This window comes from Melanotaenia boesemani, chromosome 6 (assembly GCF_017639745.1).
Source record: "Melanotaenia boesemani isolate fMelBoe1 chromosome 6, fMelBoe1.pri, whole genome shotgun sequence".
Lineage (NCBI taxonomy): Eukaryota > Metazoa > Chordata > Actinopteri > Atheriniformes > Melanotaeniidae > Melanotaenia > Melanotaenia boesemani.
Genome location: NC_055687.1, coordinates 31,836,286 through 31,844,712, shown reverse-complemented (window position 1 = coordinate 31,844,712; position 8,427 = coordinate 31,836,286).

The window sequence follows — 8,427 nt, the reverse complement described above, 5'->3', positions numbered from 1 at the left end:
GCCCTCTCCACATGTGTATCCGGCTGAATCTTTTACCATTTTTACAGTGTTTTTGCTTGCTTTTTCTCCCTGCTTATTATAACTTGATGCCATTTGTCTCAGATTATCAGGATTAGTGTCTGAACTCTGAATGTAGTCATTGTTGTCATCTTAAGTACACAAATTATAGGCATGACCTGTGTGAGGGTGTATGAGATGATGGATAGCTTACTTTACCTTGCATGTTGAAGGAATCTTATGTTTGGCAGGTTATTTTCATGGCTTGATTCCCTCATTGCTTCTGAATCTGTTTCATTTGACAGGTTGTTATTTTTGATTAAGATGCCATGTTAAAGTTGAAGATGCCAATCAGAGACACAGAACTTTAAATCAGCGTCAATCACTTCCCTACTCCATGAAAGCAGCTGTGGCAGTTCAGTACATTTTTGCCAATTTAATTTAATCTGTGTATTATCAGAAACCTGTGGTGGCTTCATACTTACTCCATGTTGGACGGATACCATAATGCTGACATGGGAAACCAAATTCTGCGCCACAGCAACCAGAGTTGCTTCCAATCAGCAATAATTATTGCTACTGTAACAAGTAGCAGGATCAGGTGTAAATAATTTTCTATTTTTGCAGCTGAAAGAAATAACATTTTAAAGTAGAAAAATGTGTTTCACTCAGTTTATTGTACTTTAAACTGCTGTTTATGCACATTAAGAAACTATTTTTTCATCTATTGTACAGCGCTTTAGTCAGCTGTTATGTTATTGTTTTCTAAGTGTTTTAGAAATAAGGTACATGGTTAATGTAGGGTAAGCATTGTGACTTGCAATAAAACAACTGTAACAACTTTAATACTGAAATGACATCGCTCATTATCACTCACTAGGCTGGATGAGAGCTGGATAGAGAAACATCACTTAGCTTTTGCAGTGCTTTGCTAATTTTTCAAATCCATCCTTTCTATTAATCCATGATGGATTATAAAACTTGCCCAGTGTCAGAAAAGCCTGTTTTATTTGCAAAACTTTAACCTGGTATAAAGTCTGTTGCAGGGCAAGAACAAGTGGAACTGCAGCGGAAACAATAATCATGTGGAGTGGATCACACAACAGCAGCTGAGCATCTCTCTCCAAAGTGAATGAGCTGTAGCTTTAAAAACACTCTGTGCTCCAACACAGTGTCTTTAGGATTTTAGCAGTGAACCAAAAGTTGGAATTACATAAATTTTCCATGTTTCATACACGCCAAAATGTCTGCACACGCCATTCTGCACTGATCACACTACTTATTTATCCTATTATGGACTTTATGAGGATAGAGGACAGGCAAATGTAAATTCTTTACACTTGGTTAAATTGCCTTCAAGAAAAATAAAACATGTTCTACAAATTTTTCTTTTTCTTTAATGAATTAACAAGTAATCATACAATTCTGACATCATGCAATGTTTTCATCCCCCTAATGTAATATAATAGCATGAAGATGGCTTGTATAGAAACTGGTGAGCTCATCACCATCCTGACTGCCAACCCTGTCACTTTTATGCCATCAAACCAAGACTACACTAGATGACTCGTTAAGAAGCATTTTTATTTATTTATTTTTTGTCAGCGCTGACCAGGGAGTGGAAGCAGCTTCCTTTCTATTTGTCTTTCATCGCCCCCACAGACAAATAAAGCCTACTGTAGATACAGGGGTTAGGGGGTGGTGTGCATGGATGTCAGGATTTTCTTCTGAGGCTCCCAACAGCAGCCGAGGTATGCTCAGCATGTGATGTGAAATCTGTGTAATTTTTTGAAAGGCATCACATAATCAGGAGGAGTCAAAAGCTTTCTGGCAGTAATTGCTGCAGGTCCACAGACAGAATGCTCCACACTTTGTGATCTTTGCCTGCAGAGATTTCTAACGAATGAATTGTTGAAAAATGAAACCCTGAAACGTGCATCTATTCTGTGGATTTAAAATCACAATTTAGTTAATATAGTAATTTTGGTATCATGCATTTACTAAATTATTAGGATAGAATGAAGCAATTTGCCTGGATGTTTTGTGTTTAAAAGACTGAATTTGGGTGGCTCAGCAATGCTAAAGTTTTGGGATTTTGCTGTCTGAGAGAAAACTAAAAATATTTATTTATTTATTGATCTGCTGCAAAGTTGCACAAGCAATACACTGTCAAAAGATCTGAACTGAGACATGACAGAGACATTTGGATTTATGGTCTGATGAGCTCTCTTCTACCCGGGCTGTATGAAACTCTCACTAACTCTCCTTAATTACCTCTTCTCCCTCCCCCACTTTCTTTCAGAGATCCCTTTTATTCATCTTTCTTTTCTCTTTTTACACAACCTTTATTTGTTTTCCCCTTTCCCATTTCGCCAACTTTCCATCCTGTATGACAGCCCTGCTGCTAAACCTTGTGGATGCTCCCATCAGGGGTCCAGCATGAGCTGTAACATCATCTGAGCACAGGAAAAGAGCAGAGACGGGGTGTTGGGAGTATAGCAAAATTGAAATAATTAATCAAATAAAAGTCAGCAAAAAACAACATAAACAAAAGCTCACCTCTTTCCTTCTGATGCTCCCTCTTCTTTATTGTATATGAATTAAAGACAGAAAAAGAGCAATGGGAAAGATAAACTGCACATCAGCAGTGTTGAGTGGCAAAGTGTGTAACGTTGTTGCTGATTTCCACAGTTTCACTCAACACACTCCTGCTGAGTTAATAAATCTGACCTCTGCTTAATTAAAATAACAGACCATCCTCCACTGAGAAAAAAAAGAAGCAGTTTGAGAATTATTCTAACTAATCGCTAATTAAGATTTAGCAAAAACAACAAGAAACCTGCCAGTAAAATTAGATATATTTTTAGTGTTTTATAAAGATGGAACAGCTGCATGTGGACACTCACTCATAAGCAAAGGGCAGCTGCAGTTCCTCTGAAGGGAAGAGTACTCCTTCCTTAGAAAAACTAGCAGAAACCTTGTCAAACTGCTGCATTTGTTATTCAATTAATACAACTGTGCAGAGACAATACTCCCCCCCCAAACACCAACCTAACAGGATAATAATCACATTGCAAGTGCCTACTTAGGATCTTATGGCAATACATTTTTTTCTGAAAAAAAAGAGCCAATGCTGCTTTGTTAATTGCTAATTTTGTAGTGCTGATCTTCTGACCACGTAAGGTGAAAGAGGCCAGAAACAGTCACAACATAATGATTGTGCTGTAATAACTGCTCCTTCTCTCTGGTCTCAAATCTTGGCCCTTGCTGCCGCGAGGGCTGTAATTCTGCACCAAGGAGTGTTAAAAGGATATCATTATCATGTGTTTTCTAAGTAAGCTGCAGATTTGGTTAAATATAGTGGGGGCTTTTCTTTTCCTTTTTTCTTTTCTTTTTTTTTTTTTTTTTGTAGCTGTTTCTTTTCTTTTTCAGTTTTGCATTAAAGCTGGGTCAAGCCGACCCCTCCCAAGGCAATTCTTTTCAAACAGAGCTGCCAAAGCGCCTCCTCTGCCACAAATGAAGCCAGTATCGATGCCATGCTCAAAAACTGATTGAAAAGAGACTTACATGTTTCAAAGCATGCTGGGAGCTGGGGGCCAGGCGGAAGCCCAAAGTATTAAGCTGAGACAGTCACCAGTTAGCTATAAAAAGGCAACATATGCCCAACATTGCAGCAATGATGCAGATTACGATTATAAGGGATTCTTTTAAATGCAAAGATCTATGACCAAATTTTGTCTATTTTCTCCTGATTACATATAATATTTGTTACTTTTCACTTTGAAATGCAGAAATTATAAGGTTAAAAAGTGAATGAAATAATGTTAGTTCGTTTACAGTCAAACAGTCAAACTGAAAGGAATATATATATATATATATATATATATATATATATATGTATATATTTATTTATTTTTTCCTTTGAATGAAACTTCCACATTTTGCTAATGATCTGATTTAACAACCTGTGTCTCTGCATTCAGCTGGTGTTAACCCTCGCAGGTAATTAACTCAGTGCAATGAAAACGTTTGTGATGCGATCACTTCATCCTCATTTCAAATGGATCAGATTTTGAAGGACACAGCAGAGCTGGTAAAAGAGTAAAAGAGACATGACACTGCTGACTGAAGTAAATTAAAGATGATTTTCTGCATCTCATTTTATTCTCTGATATTCAAAGATTGCCTCAGAAAGTATCAATAGCAGATTTCTGAAAGAGATTTTTAATTAGCGAATGAGTAAAAACTTGTGTCAATTTTTTTTCCTGGCCAATATTTGTGTTTTATCAGAAGATGGTAAAGAAGAAAAGAAATCATTCATTCAAATCCCCCAAAGAATCCCATTGTTATCACAATACACTGTTCCTCTCTAAATCTGAGGGCAGAATAGAAATTCTGTGCTGAAGTGTGGAGCTGCGTTCTACGTTTGCATATTTATTCAGCTGTCATATCTATCTGAGCAGATCATCAGAGGAGATAAACTAAAGAGATGAGGGAATAATGGCTCTTGCTGAGAGGCTGCCGGATGAGAAGAGCATGTTCCTGAAAAACACCAGGAACCGGGTAAACAAAAATGTACTCTACAAAGCCACGCGATCCAAAAAGTGCCTTGTTAATGATGGTGATGGTGGCGATGATAATGATGATGAAGATGCTGTGAATAAAATTTGAATGATGGAAAATTTGAAGGAGTAACAACAATACACAAAGTCAAACTTTTCCTGTTATGCAGAAACAGCTACTTCAAGAAGAGCTCTTCCGCTTTGAGTTTGCCTTATTTACTCAGTATTTTTACTCTATTATGTCCAGCTACTATAGCAACACTGCATCATCAGATTTTACTTTTTCATACAGTGAACCACAGAGCAGAGAAATGTGTTGGAAATGTTCCTAAAAAGAACACTGACATTTAGTAAAAGAAGCAACTGAAGTTTTGCTCCTGCAGCTCTTAAGGAAATCTAAACATTATCATGGTGGCAAGATGGCACATTGAAAATGTTCCTCTTGATCTGAACCATATGCATTCAAAATATCACTTTTTAAACACACTTTAACACTGCAAGTTGCCCTTTTTGATCTTGCTGAACTTTCATCTCGATGCTGCAACAATAACAGACATTCATCTACAAGGAAGAGTAGAAGTAGCCCTTGTGTCATCTATCCTTCAATGCATATGTGCACCCACTGTGATGGCAATATAGGACAGCTAATTCAACAAACATCCAAGAAGTGAGAAGGGGACAGAGGAAAATCTCTGCTCAATGGTGCCATCTAGTGCTTCCTGGAGGTGAACTGGGACCGGCGAGACTGTACAGAAAGAGCCTCCCCTGCTTCAGCAGAGGAAGTTTGGATAACAATTATCTGTTGTATTTGCATTAATGTGATTGCTTTGTCTGCAGACTCATCTGACTGCAATTATAAAGAGTAGCATTAAAACACTAATTAATTAACTCAATTGTGGGTAGATTGATTAATTCTAAACAAACATGAGATCGCAGCAAGCAAATGAGCTCTGGAGTGCTGATGCATCTGGGAGAGCTGCTGCCGAAGACATTTTGATTATCTGCAGACACATGTAGTTGCAAATCTTTTAATTAACACAAATAGATAGCGGGAGTGAGTCAGTTGTACAACTATTCCTACTTGTTACTTGTAATCATAATTTGGTCAGTATTTTAAGAGGAAAGAATATCTGGTGAAAAGGGAGCTTAATTATTCCAAAGTTTGCTGCGCATGTGCAGGGGTGTGCACATGTGTAGGGTGTGAACATGTGTAGTAAAATGGGTTTTGACATGGAAAGTCATCCTGCAAAAGAGAAGTGATCAAATTATGATCAAAACAAAGCAGATGGTCACATAAATCATCTATTCACATGTTGGAGTGATGCCTCTGCGGAACAATGAATCACTGCCTTTCAGAGTAAAAGGGAAGCATAAGGGCTGGGATAAATACACAAGTTTCACTTTTTTTTTTTTAATCAGCACACAACACGATAGACACAGATTGTCCTAGTTTATAAAATAACTAAATTAAATGCTGACTATCTGATATAACTAAAATAAAGATATTTGCAGTTTTTACTAATGCAATTAAAAAAAATCTGAAAACTCTTCCAGATTGATCTTTATACATACAAATGCTTCATTTTTAGCATACATGCATGCATGCACCTTCATTATCAATAAAAATTCAGGACTCCTGAACTAGATTTATAAGGGAGCACTAAGTTAAAGCTCCCTTTCTCAGTGTGCTGTCAGCATCTGCACATGCAGAAAAGCCTAATCAGAGAGATACCAGTAAAGTGCATGTAATACTTTAGAGATTTAATGCAGTTTTTAATTGGATAGAGGCCCATTATTTTTCAATACAGAAGGGGCACTGAGGCACATAAAGCTCTTGAATATTTTTGCAAATCGTGTTCAACAGCATAATGATTAACTATGCCACTAAATTTGCCTCCCAAAATGAAAAGCAAACTTCATGCAAGGCGTAATTTAATTGTTTCCCTTCACATTTTCTGCCTCCCATTGTTGGAAGCTTAACATTTTTAGAGTCTGCTTAACAGCTGCCTTGTGATGCTTGAGCTGCAACAATGTGACTGACAAATGTTTTGAAGTAGCTGCAGACTTCCCAGTGTGTTTGCAGGCAATATGTCAGAGAATCTTACACTATTTCATGTCACAGTTGAATTCTTATTATTATGTAATAAATTACCACTAAATACATCAATAAGTAAGTAATAAGTTGGTATCATGCATATGCATTGCTGCTGTAGAAATATATTTGTAATTTCAGACCTGTTTTTGTAGCATAATTTCATCAGGTTTTCTTCAAAACTATTTGTATTAAATAAAGTGGTTCTTTTAAAATGACAAATTAACTCCAAAATTGTTTCCAAATAAACTGGAATTGTTCACCAAACAAACAAACAAATAAAAGAAAGATGCTGACAATCTAAAATAACTAAAATTATATATATATATATAGATATATAATCTTCCTTTTATGAGCATGATTTTTCTGCACCAACATCAAACAATTTTGTTGAAAATGTATTTTTCATTGTATGATAAACAGCAGTCATTTTAGCAGTCAGCACAGCCAGTTACATTTCCAGTTCAACCCGAGGAGAACACTGCCATCTGGGCAGCAATTAGTGGTAATGCAGTCCTAGGCTTTTTTTTTTTTTTCTTTCTTTCTTTTTTTTTTTTCTTTTCTGTGCATGAATGTTTGGAGTCAGAATCAATCTAATTGGTATTATACTATCATGTCTAGAGACGGGTCAAATGCAGAGCCGAATTTCCCACTCGTTATTAGTGGAATAAAAACATAATAAATAAATATGTATCTGTGTGTGTGTGTGTGTGTGTGTGTGTGTGTGTGTGTGTGTGTGTGTGTGTGTGTGTGTGTGTGTGTGTGTGTGTGTGTGTGTGTGTTTGTGTGTGTGTGTGTGTAGGCAGGCATGACTATTTGTTGTTACTGCATATACAGTGACTGAGACTCTGTGACACATTGAGCATTACAGTTGAATAATTGCTTACATTTAGAATTTTGCACCCTTTACTTACATAAACAATCATCTGAGGACCAGAAAAAAGCCAAACTACTTTTTATCCTGAGAGAAAAGGTGGAGGTGGATAAATACCTGGATTTTCAGCTGGAAATCAGGAAAGCTGTGTCTTCAGGAGGATGTTGTATATTTTCTGGAGATATAAACTTTAAAGAGAGCTGTTTTATTTGTAGTTATCTGTTGGGGCAGCATCATCAGAGCAAGTGACTCACAGAAACTAAATGAAATGATAAAGATGGTCAGATTTTCACTGACCTTCTGGGAACGCTGGACAACACACAGCATAATGATTAAACAATAGAGCGCCTTTTAAAAGGTTAGCGTTCACAAATCCTTCGTTATGACTATTTATTCTCATTATTATTCATGTATTATTTATACTGCAATGACATAAATCCCCTCTGGGGAAAGTATTTCAAAATTAAACTGAATTAAACTGACTTGAATTGAGCTCACATATAACTGGTTTGAAAACAAAAACAAAAAAAGTCATTTTAATGGGTTATGATGAAAAATTGTAATGGGAGAGTTTAAATTTAGCCTTAGTTGGAGGTGGGACGTCTCAAATGGTTTTCTTGGTTACATGCACAGAACTTCTGCTCTGCATTTTCTGCTGTAAATCTGTATGTTCATCTTTAAAGTTAAGTCTTGTGAATCACAGATGAGGGAAAGCAGGATTTTTCCTGATTAACAGCTGAACTCATTTTGAGTCAGGTCATCATTGGCAGATCAGCGAAATGGTTACTGACCTCTACAGCAATACCTTAAGTATCAGGTTACTTAGATGCTTTAACCTTTTTGCAGTGTATCTGTTGGCTGCAAGAGAGATAAAGACATGCTTTCTTTAATTCAGCTAGATA